This window comes from Odontomachus brunneus, unplaced genomic scaffold (assembly GCF_010583005.1).
Source record: "Odontomachus brunneus isolate Ranch 3 - 2012 unplaced genomic scaffold, Obru_v1 Obru_scaffold_019, whole genome shotgun sequence".
Taxonomy (NCBI): domain Eukaryota; kingdom Metazoa; phylum Arthropoda; class Insecta; order Hymenoptera; family Formicidae; genus Odontomachus; species Odontomachus brunneus.
In genome coordinates, this window is record NW_022639469.1 from 1613445 (window position 1) to 1633415 (window position 19971).

At 45.6% G+C, this 19971-nt stretch overlaps 1 protein-coding gene across 4 annotated transcripts in view; it reads right to left on the minus strand.

Annotated features, from left to right (window-relative positions):
• Nucleotides 1-19971, minus strand: part of LOC116841865 (ecdysone-induced protein 74EF) — a 241750-nt gene that overhangs the window by 192942 nt on the left and 28837 nt on the right. Inside the window, exon 1 of one of the 4 annotated variants that reach the window (XM_032810302.1) lies at nucleotides 16142-17457. The exons of the other annotated variants lie outside the window; for them this stretch is intronic. The gene's annotated coding sequence lies outside the window, so the exon portion shown is untranslated. Of the gene's footprint in view, nucleotides 1-16141; nucleotides 17458-19971 lie in introns of those variants that run through there. 4 annotated transcript variants of the gene reach the window in all.

A 19971-nucleotide genomic window follows, 5' to 3' on the forward strand; every position in this document is an offset into this window, starting at 1 on the left:
CCTCGCTTTCGATATTTGAATTTTACATTCTCGGGACGGTCGATCCCTTGACCCCAGGAGATAATCATCGTATCTTTGGATGCGTGCGGCAGAAAGTAGACGGCTCTCGTGTACAATGTATAACGTGAAGGATGGTCGGGTATCGGGGGAAAGTATCTCGGAAACAACACGCGCGACTATCACGGGACGCTGCGCCGCGATCGGACTCCGCTGTCGCCGCCGGGGGCTTCTTCGGCTTGAAATCGCGCGGAGACACCTTGTAAACTATAGCGTCGTTGAGAGAGAGAGAGAGAGAGAGAGAGAGAGAGAGGGAGGGAGAGGAAGAGAGGAGAGAAAGAGATGCGAGCGATACGCGATTAAGATTCGTGGACGGGAACCTTGGCGCGCATTGTCCGTGCGCGATAATTGGCCGGCGGTTTTGTATGCGTGCTCCTTCGGCAGACAGAATAGCTTATCTTTCCCGTCTCTGTCTCTCCACCGAACTGACTCGCGTTATCTTTCTTTTCCTCTCTTCCTCGCTCTCTTGCACTAGACGCGATAGATACTATAGAGGTAGAACGTCGGTCCAGGGCCGACGAGCGAGCGCCTTGGAGGCGTAATGACGATCGTAGAAACTCTCGAGGCCGGCCCACGAGACCCGCGGAGTTTTGCGAACGCGCGATAGAGCGCTCGCGGGAAGACACACAGGTATGTACACAGTGTCAAACCGTCGATGTCCATTCGATCATGGACGTTAACAGACAAGGTTGAGAAGTGCCACGGAGTTTTAATAGTTGTCACGTGAAACTTGTCTCACGTGAGATGCACGGATTTATTCAGAGTTGGCTCCAAGTTTTCCAAGATGGATATTGTACGATATATACGACATTATGAAACTCGTGTTAATACAGCCGTTACTTGAAACTTACCTCAGATGAGATACTCAGATCCGAATTTAGAGTCAAATATGAATCTTTCAGACCCGAATTTAGAGTCAAATATGAATCTTTCAGAGAGCTGAATCGCGATCACGAATGTTATATCGTATATGATTCAAGTAAAAAACTCAAAACTAACTCTAAATTCAGACTTGAGTATCTCATGCAGGACAATTTTCAAATAAAGATTATTAATGCGGGCTTTAGATTTTAATTTAAGCCTATATTGATAGTTATTACTTGAAACTCGTCTCAAGTGAGAAATTCATATTTTAATTCAGCGTGAGATAAGAATTTCCCATTTGAATCACAATTACAGAAATATTACACCACCAATTATATATCATATAATTCAACTGATAAATTTCGATGTAACTCTGAGTAAAAATCTCAATATCTCATATGAGACTAGTTTCAAGTGACAACCGTTAATAAAAGTCTTAGAGAATTTCTCCGTTGAATCGCGATTACAAATGTATATATAATATCACATATAATATATGATTCAAGATAGAAAACTCAAATCTAACTTAAAATTTATATCCGAGTGTCTCGTGTGCGACTCAACTGGATTCAATTACGATTCAACTGGAAAGCCCTCACCTAACTGTAAACTCAAGCCCGAGTATCTTACTTGAGACGAGTTTCAAGTGTAAACAATTAATACAGGCCTCACTCGTTCGATGTCACGAGTACTAAGATATCGAGTTTTTATTTTTACCATATTTTAAGTAAAACAAAACATTTCAAGGTAAAAGAAAAAAAAAATTGACGATAACAAGAGTCAAATCTACCTGACGAATATTGGACGTTCATGCTCGGATCATGACGCGACGTTTTCACGCGTCTGTGGAAAAGCGTGTCGCGATAACTGCATGGAGGTCACCGCGACGAGATTAATCGGGTGGATAGGCAACGATGCGGAAAATTTTAAATCGCAGCGTCCTCGAATTTGCGCGATAATGAACATTATCATCGTGGACCAACGGAACCCCGCGTACCCTCGCGTCACGTCGCGTCGCGTCGACCAGTTCGCATCCTTCGACGCCTTTTGCGAAGAAATTCTCCTCGAATGATGCGCTCGTCGCGAATGCACGTAACGTGACGCGCGCGCGTCAAGCGAGATAAAATCGCTCCGCAGAGTGCGTTCGCGATAACGAGTGCGTCGCGTGCGCGACGCGTTTTAACGATGCAATTATGGCCCACCGAGAGTGAGCCGCGTTTTCGTTTCAAACGAAGGAAACTACGGAGGTATATCATTTATCCAAGAAAAGAAGAAAAGAAAACCTGCAGAGGCGAGCGTGCAATTATGCCGTAATAAACATCATGGAAATGACATCAAACGTGCGAATGTGACGCATTCCAAATCCCTTTTTTTTAAGAAATATTAACGACAAAGCTCTAGAAAATACATGGAAATGGAAATGGAAGTAATTCGCCCCGAAAAAGAGTTGAGATACTCGGATTAAGTGCTGCAGATTAAAGTTGTAACGAGGCTTTCTTTTTACCGGAACACCTGCTTATCTAATCGCGCGCTAGAAGAGCCGATTTACGGGATGACTACTTTGCGCGTTTCCGCCAGTTAAAGTTCGCATCGTACGCATTGCGCGGGATTAAGATTGCGTCGCGATTGCGGATCGCGAATTAGGACTCGGGCAACGGGACTCCTTCTCCTCATCAGTCTCAATTTCCAGCGCGCAATCGCTGCGCAATCTCAATCTGCCCGGGACTCGCGCGCTCGGACTTATACTCCGCGCTAAGCGAAGTGTTGAAAATAACCGCTCGTACGTCCCTGACGAGGTGGGAATGTTGAGTTCACCGCGAATAGTATGTTAGCTGCCGCGACTCGCACTTCCTAGTCGAGGCTCGTACGCACTCTCCCGCGCGCACGTGTGTAACCAGCCGTGCACACGCATCTCCGCGATGTCCACGCACGCACGCACGCACGCACGCACGCACGCACGCGCGCGCGCATGCATACATCGCGCTTTCGGTGTGCGCGTGTAAGACCAACAATAATAATAAGGTTGAGTCATGCGCGACGGCGGGGACCTTCGCGAACGAAGAAGGGCCTTGGTTCGTGCCCCGGGCAAGGCGAGGATCTCCGTCTCGATTACCCGAGAGCGTGCGGCCTCCTTCCTCACGAATTCAACGTCCTTTTTCGGAATCGCGATAATAATCGTCGTCGGGAATTTCGCGGACCACCGCCGCCGGGAACCGACCTATTTGTATTCGCGAGAGCGCGACTCGCAGAGTCGCAGCTGAGAAAGATAAAAGGTTTAGGTTCGCTTTCCAAATATCAGGTAAATGAGACATGCGAAATATTGGACATGTGTCAAGCTATGAATAAAACAAAACGCTTGATTAAGAAGTGTTAAAATATTAAAACAGTTGAAAAGTTAAATGCTCGAATTCAGATGTCTAAAATATAAAGAGAAATATTCACGTAAAGGGAAGTTATGAAAGTTCAGTTAATTCAGCTATTTTCTTCCCGTTCTGAATAACATCGAATGATGCTGATGAAAATATAGACAAGTGTTAGCGCATCGAGCTGTTTTAAATTCTAATTTTGTCTCGATCTTTCGACACTGCAAGTATCCACGACTTACCCGGAGTCGATTTTTCGTAAGATAAATCGTGAAAAAACTGGGGACACACGCGGGAGCCATGCGTAAAGAAATCAGCAATCACGCCCGGCTGGAAGCCAAGGGCCGCCATCTGTTAAAATCTGTGGCCTGGAATCCGCCTGGTTTTTGTCCCTCGCGGGACATTACCCAGTATGAGTGGCCATCGTCGCGTTGCTCCTGTGAATAATTTGTGACAAATGCGCGCCGAGTGCATTCATCCTGTTTGCGATGCGCAAACATTCCACAGGATGCACTTCCCCGCGTTTTCCCAATTCGTTCGCGAATTTCCGACTCGATTATTCAAGTCGGAAAATTATTTTTTTCCCGGAAATGTCTTTGAAAAACCTTTGATTTCTAACCGGAGGAAAAAACGCGACTTCTCAAAAAGCCCCACGGACGGATTTTCAGCATTGCTAAATAAATCCTATTGTTACGCCACAAGGTATTGTCTTAACATTTTTCAAACGGCGGACACGTTCACAATCGCGGATTGTCCGGACCGTGTCAACAAATATCGCACCGGACTATTGACAATCGACTATCGACTGGACGGCGAGTTACTCTTGGATTTAACGACCGAGAGGAATTTCTCCGGCGCATTATATTATTTTGAATGCCTGCGAGCACACAATCGGATCGCGCGCGCTTAATCACTATGACAAAGCAGGCGACTTCCTTGAAGGCGACGGTCGCTTTTCAATGCGTTCGATGGGCCTCAATAACGGCGATGCCGTAAGGACGCGTTTTACAATCCGCGTCTCCCCGGCGACGGAGGCTGACAACTCGCGCGCGTTCAAATCTGCGCGCGCGCGCGGCTGTCATGTTCCCGACTGGTCAACAGTCGGGAATGAACGCGACTAACCGCTGTATATAGCAGACCGAATCGCCGCATTGTATCCCGCTTATTCAAGACGCTTATTACGTGAGACAATAATGATCCGCAAATAAGAAGCTCATTTTATTTCCCGGAGTGGAATAAAATATGGCGGATTTGTGTCAACATAACCAGCTTCAACGTGTGGACATTTTTCGTGGGAGAATCGCTCGAGGATAGACAGAATCATCGAAGGTCGTTGACGTCAGCGGCTCAACACGCTCTGAGTAATGCGATCGTTAGAACGCGCGGCGCGAGAAAAATTCGGCGAAGCAATGCGCCTTGGAAAATTCTCGCACAACCAACATCATGCGAGTCTCCTGTGTCCTTACACGTGAGAAGTTTTATCAAAGCTAGAAGTATGCACTTCCTGATACAGCCGTCAAGCCCTACGAATTTATATACTTGCTTCGTCCCGTTTCTATTCTTAAATGACGGAATTGAACGTCTATTCGCCAAATAGAGGAAAATTCGTGTGTACAGAGAAAGTATTACGATAAAAATTACATTAAAATTATATATTTTTTTTTAGCGGCTTTAGTAAAGCTGGGTTATACTGAAGTGAATTACAGTGTAAATTACTGCAGACGCTAAATGCACGATATAAAAACCATTCGAGTAATTGAAACAATTTTTATGTAGTAAAAGATCAAATACACACGTGTGTAATATATTTAAACAAATATATATATATATATATATATATATATAATTATCTTATAATTCTGTGCAGTTCGGAGTTATAAAAAGATTTCGTGGTGATTTTTACCACAACATTTCCTCCGTGTACTTTCAAAATGACCGATTCTTACGTCACGGCCAAAAATACCGGTCTCGTCGTGGAATTATATCTCCCCGTCCGACGTTGTACGCCTAGACGAAGGCGAGAAACGCGAACCGGGCGAGAATGTAACGGCTTTTTCGTCGTACGCGATCGTAATTGTTCGAGGATCCAATTAGGTGCTGTTAAGTTAATCGGCGCTTCGAAATAGCGAGCGGAGTGACGTTCACTGAAAGAAGGAGAGAAAACGTTCGAGTCTCGAAAAAAAATAATTTCCCCGCTTCCAAAATTATTCTACGAATCGTCCGACCGTACGGCGATTTTTGAACGGTGTCTCGAGCTTATTAGATCCCATTGGACGCGCTTATTTTCTGTTTATCATGCAGGAGAGATACCGGCGACGTTGCATCTAGGAATGCGCACGCGCGTGCAGCGAGAAAGCGAACGGATACCGGCGAATCCAATTATCGCGAGCCGCGGGGGTCCATAAGCGCGAGCATCGATTAATATCGCGGTGCGCCTCCGCGAGCCCGAAATCTCGCGGTTGATCAATCCTAGGATCTTGGCCGGAGCGCCACGCATCGCGAAATCAAAACGATTAGACGAGACGCTGATTCATTGACCCGCGGGAGCTAATTAATATCAGCCTTCCGGCTGGCCGGACAGCCGAACCGATTAATCGCTTATCGCACGCCACATTTGTCTCGTCGGAAACATTAGTGGAGCTTATCCGGGGATCAAATCTGAGCTGCGTTCGATTCGGAACGCGACTGGACGTCTAATGCCGCGTGATGCCGATGACTCTTCGTACGCAAGTATCTAATGATTTCTGTCGGGGAAGCTGAATGTTACGTTTCTCAAGCGTTACACATACACACAGAAAAACATCATTCTAGCGCTGAGGAAAGCGTCCGTTTACTTTCCTTCTTTTAAGCACTAGCTATCTCCAACCGAGAATATTTTCTTGACAATAATCTTGAAATGTACTCATCTTAAATGTCAGAAAGATTCATTATCATGTATTCCAAAGTAGAATTTATTCTCTTCACATGAATACGCTGAGAAAAAATACTTGAAAATTTATTAGCAGAATATAAAGTTTATTTCTAAAAAATAAAGTTCATCTCTGGAAATAAATTTTATATCCTCCAGAAATAAATGTTCAAATATTTTTTTTCTCAGTATATTATAAAACTTTATCGAATAAAAAGTTGACTCGACTCTGAGTGAGCAAGCAAATTAAATTTTTATTTTAAACTCAATATTCTCGATTGTGAAACGTTAAACTTGCTGAGATACGAAATCTATTTCGAATAAATTCGATGCTTATGATGTGCTTGTGGCAGATTTACGGATATGTAAACTTACAGAATGCTTCAAACAAGTAGTATTTACTTGAACGCAGTGTGTATTTTTCTTGTGTGTACAGCTAAAGTTGAATTCGCCGACTGAACGATTCGAGCGAGTTTGAGAGGTACGCACGAGCGGTACACTCTTTTATGCCGCTAATTTACGACGACTTCCTACTCCGACCAATAAACACGAATGTCGGGCGAATACCTTTTTTTCTCCGCGTCTCCTTTGCATATCGTGCCCTAATCCGCTGGCGTTGCAACCGGTTTCGGATCAAGGATCAACGGTCCTCGCGATTCTCTCGCGAGCGTTGGTGTTTCGAGGCGAGCCCGAGACCGATTAACGACCCTAACCCAATTAGTCGACAGCGGCATAAGAGAAGCAGAGCGAGAAAGAAAGAGAAATAAACGTGTAAATAAACGTGTATTCGCGTGCGCGCGCGTATTTGCGCAAATATACGAGACAGTCGGAGTTGCTTCGAAATATCCGCGACTCTTCGCCACTACTTCTGAAATAGCTCGAAATAAGTGACACGAATCTTTTTATGCGCGCGGTGGGGAATATTTGGAAGTGAAATAGCACGAGAAAGAGAAAAGGGGAAGAAAGAGAATAAAAATCAGATACTAGGTATCGAGTAACTAGAGCCGGGGAGGGAAAGTTGGCGAGATTTCCACTCGAATAGCGGAGTCACGTTCTAAGCGATCGCGATCGTAGGCGGACCAGGGATGGAGGAGCTCTCTTCACACCAACAAAATGAAGAAGTTAGCGTGAAGGAAACGTGCAACGGTGTCCTTCCAGGCTTACACAGCTTTCGTGTGTCGTATATCGTCGCGATGCTGAAGACGGGACGAGCCACACAAAAGGTATTAAGTAATAGCGAATGCATTTGTCTATCGAGTCCGGGTCGCAATTAACCTTTAACTAGTTAAACTGCTCGTATGGAGCCTGACAGGCGCCACACTTGTCCGATATACTTCATTACTTTTTGTCTTCTCTCTTTCATCTGTCTCGCGCAAGTATTGTTCGACGTGTCCTCTCCACCCTCAATTTGATTATTAATATTCGAACTTTTGTCATCAAGATTATCGTATTATCGTTAAATTATTGTCATAATTAAGGATTATATTTAGGTGGAGGAGAGGAGAGCATAATTATAAAGAATTTAACTTCAGTAACAGTTGTTTCTAATGATTAAACCAAAACAAATTTTTTCAAACAGGTAAATTTTGTTGGATACGGCGAAAAATTAGACACATTAAACAATTATATTTATGTCTATAAAATATAATTTAATATCCGACAAATATATAATCACTTTAATTTGTGAAATATATATTTTTGGTACAATAACTGTGTTAAAGGACTATTGTCTTTTCTAAGATTTCGATTTATTCGCGCGAGCGTTTTGCGGACGCGTTGCTCGCGAACGAAGGAAGTTAAGCCGAAGGTGGCATAGATAACGTTGGTGCAGCGGCCTTCCAAGTTCGCGCAACCTTCCGCCTTTATTATACAAGTTGTCGTGTTGTCGGTAACGTTCTGCTTGTTATATTCCGTACACAGCTCTCCGCGCGGCGCGACGCGGTGGACGTTGTCTTGACGTCACGATTCGCGACGAAGGATCGCCCCGGCAAGAATTTCCGCGTGTGCACGCACTTTTTGCAAGCCCCAAAGCGACGACGCTTCGCTGCCGTTAAATTCGTGTCAATGTTATCCGCGCGCTAACGATCCGCCGTTACCTTCGTTTCTCTCCACGACTATTACGTGTTGATCCCACAGCTATTTTGCTTCACGTTTTACTTCACGTGGAGAAACGCAAATGCACAAACTATTCAGTGATCGCTCGACCTGAATGACTACGATTAGGAAAACACCAACTCGATGTTACCAGTCGAGTCGAAATTTTCATCCTACTTTCAATCTCAATATCCCATTCAACACTTGTTTTGACACTCTGAAGCCTATATCAATTCTTTTGATTCTATTTAATCTGCTATTTAATCTGCTTTGCCGAGGGATCCTCTTTGGAACCTGCAAATGGCATTTTGTGTATTTTCTGCCATTTAGAGACGCTAAGTAAGATCTCAATTTCCATGTGTGTTACACATACACATACACTTCAGAATATACAGTTAGAAAGTTCACGGGCCCAAAGTGGGGCTAAAATTTCGCCTTGGATGAGCCGAGGTACTTAAAAAATAGAAACTTTCGAACGAAGGATACCGCCAAACTGCAAGAAATGCTTTAAACGCGCGAGCCTCTAATTCGCGCGGAAAGCAATATACACTCGTTCGAAAAATAAAAAGTTGCATTTGTCAGTAGAACGCTCGATACGTGCTTCATTAATTATCCTCTAACTTGCCTTCACAAGGCGCAACTCTTCGCGTGTCGGTATTTACCCGGTGCTATTTCAAAATCTGCCATTCTTAAACGCGCATTCGGCGCCGATTCCTGCGCGAAAACGAACAAGCGAACGAAAGAGAGAGAAGGAGAAAAAGAGAGAGAGAGAGAGAGAGAGAAGGCTCGATCGACGAACGGCGGCGTATATACACTGACGTATTTCGCCGTTTCGAAGGTAAATCGTTCCAAGGTGAGCCGAAGGCAGCCGCGGCTGCAATTGTTTAATCGGCCGCAACAATAACATTCGAATCAGCAGTATTTTCCGCATTATTTTCTGCATGCAACGAACGCGAAATTCAGCAAACTCGCGCGGACGGGAAGCGCGATGAAACAAGTTCGCGAAATGTGAGATTTCGACACGATCGCAAAATTCTCGTCTTAGGAGGATCTTAGAATCTCGACAGTCTGTCTATTAGCGATTTTCTCGACGATTTATGTGACAAAAAAAAAAAAAGAAAACGGTATATTGCGTGAAGCGAGCGCGGTGCTGCAAACTTTACGTGTCCGCTAAAATCGATCATTTGTCGCAGCCTTACGTTGTGGCATATCGACTGTTACGTGCGATGCAACGCACGATGTACATTGTTGCAAGTGATTCATGGTCCGAGTTACCCATAAATCACACTCATGTTTCGCGCGACTCGATGGCTACGTGCACATATTGCGAAGAGTACACATCGATACGACTTTTCTATCTTGCCTTTTTCCCTTTTATAGTATAAATTTTTCAACAAATTATTGGACATTATTTTACGAATGGGAGGAAAATTTTTCCAAGTGAATCAAGTCCGCGATGAGACTTGCGAAGCATGTTAAGAAATCCAGTTGTCTCTTATGTAACCGCGGAATAATTGGAACACAAGCAGGTAAATAATTGCTTGCACAAATCTTGACCAAATCATTATTTACAAAGGCGGAAAACATATTCACACATAACCTTATCCTCCGACATTAATTCCACTCTGTGAGAATAAAAACGTCGCGGTTTCTACAATATAGAGATTCCTGTGAGGAACATTTGTCGAAAATGTTTCCGTTTTGCATGAAACTAGAATAAGCCGTACAAAACACTCTTTTTATCTATTGTTATGCGTGCGCGTTTCCATACATTTAACATAAAATGTTGCGCGAAAAGCCCCGTCAATGCTCAGAGAAGGCTTTTCGCTACGGCGGATTATCATTTTTATCATCGTGTATTCCGAACACGAACTCTCAGCTGTACGACGAGCCGGATATTCGCGCGAACTGTCGCAAAAGCGGCCCTGCAAAAACGACTTTAGTTGTGCAAAAACGGGACCTCGGGTCGTCCCGCTAACGCGACGCGATTTCCGCCCGTGACAACTCGCGCGTTATAAGAGGCGAGCGGTCGCGCTACGAACGAGCGAAATTGATCGCTCCCACCCTGGCCGATACAAAAGCGCCGAAACGAGATCGGGTCGATACAAAAACTTTCTCCGTCGGTCCGTGCACCGGTCCTTGACCATGACCGCATTTCCCATGGTCCCCGGGGCGACCCGGGCTGCGCAGGGCGACCAAGCCGCTCGTTGCGTCACGCACACGCGCAGGGCACGGCGGTGCCCTGCACACGCGTGTGTTCACGTCTAGCTGATGCCCCTCTCGAGACGCACGAGGAAGGCCGTAGTTTCACGCGGCGGATATTCGGCGAGCATGGGGAACAGACCTCGGGGAGGACGAAGAGAGAAAGAGAGAGAGAACGAGCAGGAGGGACGCCACCTCGAACCCGCGATACTCGAGAGTCAAGGCCCTGGCCCAATTCGGGTTCGTAGACCCGCGGAGGATAGGTCACACACACGCGCGCGCGCGCGCCCCAACTCGCTCACAGGCGCGGTATATACACACACTTATACGTATACACATCCACGCGCGTACACACCGCCCGCGCCCTGTCCGTTTTCTCGCTTCCGTAAGGTCATTTACTTTTACCAGCAGCCTCCCTCAAGGTCCGCTCGCTCCTCTCGTCCTTACGTCTTCGAGGGATCGAGCAGGTGCGTCGGTGACCTATATTATGCGTGCCGTTTTTCGAAGCTTGCTTTCGACCGCAACTTCGCGCGCATATTGGCCGGCGCCTCGACACACGAAACGAATGTCTCGAGGAGAAATTCACGCATTCCGCCGTTCCCACTTTTGCGAGAGCGCGAACACGACGGCGAGAACGCACGCGCAGGAGAATCTTCGTGCTGCCGGTTGATTCTCGAGGACGATTTGCATTTTATGACCAGCCGATGGTTGCGCGCTTCCGTGCCAAATGCGGCGCAGAAGGATCCGCGCCACACGTCGAGACTCGTGCGAATTCGTAAGTTCACGCACGTGCGCGTGAAAATCATAATCAAAGTGTCGTACAAGCGTGTCGTGAAAATCACGGCTGGAAAGTGACCGACCCGCGATCGACCCGCGAACTTGCTACGACGCGGCGCAGATTATTTTCGGACATGTAGCGTGTCTATCGCGACACGTGGAGTAAAAACGTAAACGAAGTCATCTCGATTTGAGACGCAATTCGACGACTAGGTGCGCAATTAGAGGAACGACCGACGGGATCGACCAATTAGTACGATACAGGAGTAACGCGAATCCTGCCACTACTGTGCAGAGGAAGATGAGCAGAGCTCTTCAACCTCCACTTACTTGATAACACTACAAATAGGTCTCATTGTGAAAATAAAACGTAAAATTATGATTTCAGCGAAAAACTTTTCTCCCCCTCCACTTCGCGCTGGTATTTGCAGTGTTAAAAATATCAACTCCACGGTCTTGCGCGTGTGATAATAATAGAGATGTTTATTTTATCTTGCTCTATTCTCGTATCGTATTCCGAAAATTAGACACCAGATGGAAAGAATTATTTTCTCAGTTTGCTCTCTCTCTCTTTCTTGCTTTCTCGCTCTCTCGCTCTCTCTGGACATATCCATATCATGCCGAGCATATTATTGCGAATAATTTATCAGTGCGTAAACATCACGGGGCGAAATAAACATAAGCGCGTCTACGAGAGAGAGAAAGAGAGAGAGAGCTGTTAGAGACGACGCGAATAGGAATGAGACAAAATTTTGATTCGGCTCCGCGAACACACACGTCGGTCCACGTGGTGTCGCGTGTTCAGGGACGACGATCCATTTCGACGTACACGAGGAAATACATACACCTGGCGGCCAACGAGCACGATGTTATTGACTATCAACGCACCACCCGTACAAGCGGCGTGCGTGCAAACGCGGAATAGAATTCGCGCGCGATCGTGCGCAATGACGGTTAAACATTCACGCGGCGTTCGAGCCTTTCAGGGTCATCCGTGCGTACGATGCGTGCAATTCGTTGCCAAGGTACATAAAGACGAAAATACGGCGCGGCCAGTTGCGCCTCAATTGCGATACGGCAGATATTCCGGAAGAGTAAACGCCCAAAAAAGAAGAGCGCTCGGAAAAATTCGAGGAAAACTCAGCAATTCTGTCCCAAACTTGAAGGACATTTTTGTATTGGTATTAACGTAGAATGAATTATTTTTCGGGTAGAATACTTTAAGAAAATTTCCTAAGCGGGAATTCTCAAGCGGGGAAATAACAAGCGAGTTTTCTTCTTACTCGCAAATCTTTTGAGATTTTCATGCGATGCATATTTTCAATCTTTCATTTTTTGCTCGATTCGAGCGTTCTCTTCGAGGTGAGATATTCTCTTGCGCAGTTTCGCGGGCTTTTATCCGGCAGTGAGGATTCGAGAATGCGATTTTCGATTTACGGGGACGACGACCGTGATGGCGAGTCCACGTGGTCTCAAGGTCTCCCGCGCGTATACGGGGCCCTTATGGCACTTGCCATCGCAATATTTATCGCACGTGTAACGGCGCAATACTAAACACACACCAGACGATTTTGGCCCTCGGCCCTGGGCGCCACGAAGGTCGCCACGTAACCGCTCGAAGAGGAACGAGAGAGCGGGAACTAAGAGAGAATAAGACAGAATAGAGTAGAGTTTACTGTACCGCTGTGTTAACGTCAAGATTGATTAAATCACCTTGACGTGACTCGGCCGATTTTTTTATGGCCAGAATTTAGACCTGCTGGCGACTCTAACTTATAATTTGTCCAAATTGAGCATCATTAATAATCTATAGATAATTTTCCTCTTACAATAAAATAATGACTGTTTGAAATTTTCTTACAAAATATACGACGCCCCTTGAGCCGTAATTTATTTCGCTGCGTGTGAGTTCGACTGGAATTCTTCAGGCACAAAAAGGAATTTTTTTTAATTATTTAAGCAACTCGAAGATGTATAGGAGAAATCGCAGACACAATAGCGAGAGTCTACGAATTAGGCTTTGAGAAACTGAATTTTTATTTCAGTCTAAAACGTCATTAATTCACAAGCGCGCGATTTTTTTTTAGTCCCTCGGGCCCAATACGTCTTGTTTTTATAAGATTGTTTCGATTTTGTCAATCCCGATGGCATTATCTCATTAAACGAGTCGTTTGTCTCCTCGCAACATGTTTATCACGATTTTTTATTATCGTCTCGCGGTGTTTCTTATGTCTATCACATCTATTATCTATTAGCTATTCTTCGCTATGTTCTTTTTTATTACTATGTGTTTCAGCCGATACATTCTTAAATCCTCAATTCCAAAATCTGCCCTCGCAATTTCCCTAGTTTTTCATCAGGATAGATTACACCAATTAAAAAAATGTTTAATCGGCTTTCTAAGGATATTAAACATGTGAAGTCAGAGAGACGACAAGATGAAGTGCTCAATCAGGAGGAGAAAGGATAGATAGAGGAACCGCGGGTTTACTATAAACCTTCTAACTACATTAGAGAGTCGAGATGAGTACCCAGCGTTTGAGCCAACCGCAGACGCCGCAAACAAATCGGAAAGGAGGGGAATCGCCGCTCGAGGGCCGAAGGTTGGCCTAGGCTGAAAATACTTGTATAAAATATAGTCGGGTCTCTCTCTCTCTCTCCCTCCTTCTTGAGCGCGCGAATACACGCGTGTGTGCGTATGATGTGTGAGAGTTCCACGTGTTCCTGTTCGCGTTCAATCTACCCGCGCCTGTATCTCTTTTCTCGAAGATGAGGGGATTCACCACATTTCTTCTTAGTTATTCCGAGTGAATTATTAGCCGTTCATTTATCATCTACTTGTTATTAACGATTTCTTATAAACCACCGATATTCCTCGAGAAATTGTAACGAAATGTTGGAGCAAGTTACACGACAAAATCAACGTTCTGAATGAACAAGTCAACCGGTTTCATCGCGCGATGCATTTCGACGTTCTTCCGAGACGGAAACCGAGATATCGAACGAGGTACTCGCATTGATTCCGCGGCTAAATGAGGAGTAAAAGCGTCGATTCACCCGATCGAATTTGAGTATCCCCAGGTGGAAGCGTCGGGCGAAGTAAGCGTACACTCAGGGGGTCCAGGCGATTTCTATGTAAATCAATACTCTACGGCGTACCGAGGCGTAATGCTCGCGATCACTTCCTCGATCGTATGCGATTACCGAGTCGTCTGTTTTCACGGCGAGTCCGGTCGCCCGTTCGTTCGCCCGTTCGTTTGATTTTCGCTCGGCGAAAAGGTTCCTATTAAGTAACGCACGGCGGCCCAGCTATTCGATCGTCGCGTCTCGCCTCTATCACAAACCGGCCGCCTGCCTCCTCCTCCTTCTCCTCCACCTCCTCCTTCTCCTCCACCTCCTTCTCTTTCTTCTCCGCTATTCCGCGGCGTGCCTGCGAGCGCAACGCGGCGCGTGTCCCACGCACGCGACGGCCGTGCGTCGCATCGCGTTGCGCGAACGATAGCGCGTGGGCGAGGCGCTTCGCCGCCGCTTTTAACTGTCACGGTCGCTCGGCTTAACCTTTACGCGAGGATTCGAATCCCGTCTCAGAGGCTGTTGGCCGGCAGCTACGACTCTCGGCGTCGGATTCATCGAGTGAAGATTCGCGGGTCTTTCGTATAATGTTAAAATGCATCTGTGATGCAGTTTTAAAGTTCTAGCAGTAGCTCGTGAATCGATCATATGTTTGTTTCCTTCACCTTAATTCGTGAAAAATTAAAATTTTCATTCACGAGTTTAATAAAACTTTTCACTTTTCGCGAGTTTCGCCAGGGAAATGGATATATGATCGATTCATAAACTAGTACTACAACTTCAAAACGTAACTGTAATTACGTTGTCAACGACCTTTCTTTGTTTTGATCAAATGTTCTGAGCAAATGATTGTTTTGATAAAACGTGGATAATTAGTATGGGAAATATGCACTGACAACGAATAATCTGTTTTATTTCGATGCGAAATAATCATTTTTTAATATTTTTAACCTCTTAGATACTGCAGGACTTTCCGTGGAGCTGTATCTCTGTACGGCAAAGTTCAACGCAGACTGCGCGAAAACAATGCAACACTGCGATTTGTGTCTAGTAATGCTTTTCACTACGTAAGTACATTAGAATACATTAGATTTTAGATGAATAAATTATAATTTATTAGAAATAAGAATGAGCCACTATAGTGGTGTACCGTTCAGAAAGATGACATACGCGAAAGCCGCTATAGTGATGTACAATACCTAAGAAGTTAAATAGTTTCTCATTCTCTAAATTTGTTAGAGTGGAATCTCACTCACAATAAGTAAGAAGTAACAATATCTTTATTCGAAATAATAACGAAAATATTGCCAGTCAAAATCGAAGTGAATGTTTCACTCAAGCTTAAAGTGGATTTTGACTCCATATAAGCGAATGTTTCGATAGATTAGAGTGTACATAGTTTCGGTAACGATAGAGTACGCCAGATCCTGTCTTCAAAATATTTCACGTAAAAATTCACTCAACGATTCAGAGTGAAGAATTCGAATGACTCAAATATGAATGACTAGGTGTATACTCTACTTCTTGAATGAAAATCCGCTCCAAGAGATTTATAGAGTACTCCAGTATGGAAAAAAACGTCGACTAAATGCGACTTAAAGAGCATTCTTACAAAACAAGAACAGCAATATCATTTTCTAAATTGTTCCCTGGGAAAATTATTTTACGCCACTCCTCCGCTGCACTTTTCATTAACCGCTTGCACAATAATTAGCAGAGTGCGTGGTCACGGATAATTTACATACAAGTTTCGAAATAATCAGCCGAGAACGATTGAAGGGAGAAAAGCAATAGAGTCCCTTACCTTTGTCGTCTCCTGTCTACTTCTGCGCGCGACTCGAGGAAGAGGAAGTGAAGCGCGAACGATCGTACCCGAATGAGGCTTGTGTAATGCACCTGATTCCTTCCGCACTTACTAACCACCGTGCGCGTTCCCTCTTCGCTCGCGACGGGTCTTCCCACCCTCGCGGCGGTTTCTTCCCGAGAGAGAAAGAGGAAGAGAGAGATACAGTGCAGACGAGCGCGAAATACGTCGCGATTATTTATTGGCGCGAGAGTTTGCGACAACCCACGCGACTTGCATCACACGCGCGTGTTCACGACGCACGCACGCAAGCACGCACGCGGTCGCACGTCCACTTACACACGCGCACGCGCTGCCTCCCCCTCAGGGAGAGTTCTTATTAGCGAAAACGAGCAATGTGACGCTGACTGTCGGTCGCGACGCGGATGCCGTAGTCGCGGCAGGTTCGTCCACGCGATGTCCGTGAGATGCACTCCGGTGACGCTGTCACGTGCGCGAAAGGAACGCGGTAACACAGAGCGCGCGGAAAGTTTCATGTAATGCGACGACCGTCGATATCGTCTCGACGGTGATAACTAAAGTTCACTCCGACCGTGACTTAAAAGCAGCTGCTGTGAACGAGTTGATCCGAGTTTAACTGCGATGCGCGTCGCGGAATCTCCTCGCGAACGACTCTGAAGAAGAAATCTCGCACTTCCCTCGTCTCTCCGTACGTTCGTCGTTCACTTGCTCTTGCGACGCGAGTCTACGCAGTCAATCGCGTCGAGTTTTTCAACTCTATCGCTAACACTATTCATCCCGGCCACGCTATGGTCCATACGACTGATGCTATTCAAAATCCCGTCGGTCTCTCCGTCGAACATCTCCGAGATAACACACTCTCGAGTGAAACAACGCAGCCTCCACCTGCTTTATCTTCCTTTTCACACCGAATGCTTTGAGGCACACTTCGCGATGGGAAGCGCGCGGGAGGAAAATACAAAAGAGGAATAAAAGACAGAGGACCCAGAGCCTCGTTTATCTGCTCATCCCTCTGTCTTCAATCGCGCGGTCGCGAGAGAGGGTTGACAGAACGCGGTTTAGTACAACGTGCAGACATACACAAGAAGCAGAGGCTTCGGCCGGAGGCGCGCGCGGAACACTGAACGCGACGCGCGAGCGGTGAGTCTCTCGGTTTGCCTAGCCTAGCCGCCACTAAACGCCACTATCCTAGGTTAGATACGCTCGCGACACTCTCCCTCTCTCTCGCTCTCTCTCCCCCGCCCCGTCTACCTCTCACCCGCGACGCCTCGACGCGTCTCTCTTGCTCACTCGCACGCTCGAACTTCGCCGTCTCCGTCGTCGTCGCGAACCTCTCGCGTTCTCTCGCTCCCGCCACGTTGCGCCCGCGATTCGGAGCGGAGGGAGAGAGAGAGAGAGAAAGAGAGAGAGGGAAATTGTAAGGCCATAGCCACGGCCATCGAGTCGCGGCACATGTATATACGCACACGTGTATGACGCGCGCGCGCGCGCATGATGTGTGCGCGTAAACGCACGGACGCGATCGTTCGATTCCGCGCGTCGAAAAACGCGTAAGTCACTCGGTTCCTTCTTGCTTTTCGCGTCGTCGACCGCGCCGACACCTTCGTCATTCTCACGAGGAAAGTATGATGGTCATTGAACTATCGATCGTAATTTGTGAAATTAGAAAGTCACGCGGGAAATTAGGGGAGGACACATGAACCACGTGAGACAAACTGTTTTGACATTTTCGATAAGGCAAAGCGTGAATGACGAATTAACCGAAGGGGAGAGAAATAGAGAGAGAGAGAGGGAGAATCACGGTTAAAGGGACGCGTGACAACTTGGTCTCATCTAAATAATCGCGTAATTAATATGCAATAAGCTCATGATTATTAGCGTTTTTATGAGCTGTTTATATATTCGCCAGGCGAATGTGCTTCAAGCGAGGAGCAAGCAACAAGACGATGTCGGTGGCGACAACGGCAACGGCGACGGCGACGACGACGGCGGCGGCGGCGGCGGCGACAACGACGACGATGACGACGACGACGACGACGATGCCGTTTTCATCCCAAAAGCGTGCAAAGAGAGACGCAACACGAGAGAACAGAGCACATGTAAACGTATTCTATATTCCAGTGACGATTCGGTAGCATACACGCGACTTACACGCGTGCGTACGCACACACGCACGTACTCATGACTCGGTGGGGTCGCATAGGGTGTGAAAACTCGTACAAAAATGCGACTAAATGTAATATAGGAGGACGTGTCTACGGTCGACATGTATTTTCCAGGTAAAGGAATAATCCGCTTTAGACACGCGTCGTCATCTAAATCGTCGCTTTTATTGACGACAACTTTCAATTCGCTCACGATCTGCACATGCGACCTGTCCGCTTTCGAAAGTGCCGCAAATCAAAGTTCGAAAACACGGTTGGTGTCTCCGATATCTAACGGGAAACACTCTTGGGACGTAGATCGATACGTGGCTGATCGTTTTCGTAGCCAGATAGCATCGCGAATGCATCCGAAAGTATCACAAACTTACAATCGCATCTGTTGGAGTTGAATAAAGTACTCTGGGATTTGTGAAATTTACACATACGCCGATTTTCTAAATTCACATTGCGATTTCTGCCGCGATGCGCGGCTCGTATTAATTAGACGCGACCTCAATTTGCTCGCGGACCAAAGTCATTTGCAATCATCGTAGGGGAAATCATCGGCGATAGTTTCGGAATTAGCGGGAAACGCGTTCTCGCAACTACGCAACGCGACGCAATCGTCTCGTTATCACATATCGCTAATAATACGATGCGCCTGTGAACGTTAGATTAAGGAGTAATTAATGATCGTTTGTAGTCACGCCGACGCACATGACGTATGACGCGATTCGTCGTTTTTTCTCGATATATCTAATGCGCACTGCCCGCGCGGGAATAGACAGTTCTCGCGTCTATGTAAGAGGCAGCCGACAGACGTCAATTTTTCGATTATTTAGAAGTAAAAACGTTCGGAATTTGTTCCTCAGAGTTCTCGACGCGGGCCTCAAGCTTTCCCACACAACAGTCGTCCGAGTATATAACACGGGAAATTATTTTTGCTCCAGCCGCTATCGGTGTCGTGCCTCATCGGCCTCTGATGTAATCGATCCGTCGCAAACCGAACTCTTATCTACGTATTGTCACATCACCCGCGCAGAATATCTCTATTATAAGACACCGAGTGAACTAACGCCAACTCAGCAATGCCGATTATCTCCGCGAAACTCTGCATCAAAATTGTTTTCAAAGGCTCAACTCTAAATTTCTTGGAGTGAAATTTCAGTCAAAACGAATGGAATGTGCAGTATTTTCATTCGAAGCGACAGTGAAAATATTGCCACTCAATAACTGTCACTTGAAGCTGGTCTCATATAAGATATTTACGGTTTTATTCAGAGAGTCAGTGTTTGTCAGTGTCAAACTATGTTTTTCACTTGAATTATGATACATGCAGCATTTATATCTGTAATCGCGATTTAACTGAAAAATTCTCATCTAACTCTAGAGTACCAGATTAAACCTGAGTACCTCATTTGAGACGAATTTCAACTAATGACTATTAATACGAGTCTAAATATTTCACTCAAACTTGTGCATTCTAATTCTGTATAAGCGAATGTATCAAACAATTAAATTGCAAATTTTTATTTTTCATATAAAATATCGACGATTTAGAATAGACAATAATTCATTTTGTATAAGTAAAAACTTCCTCAAATTCGAGTATATATATATATATATATATATATATATATATATATATATATATATATATATATA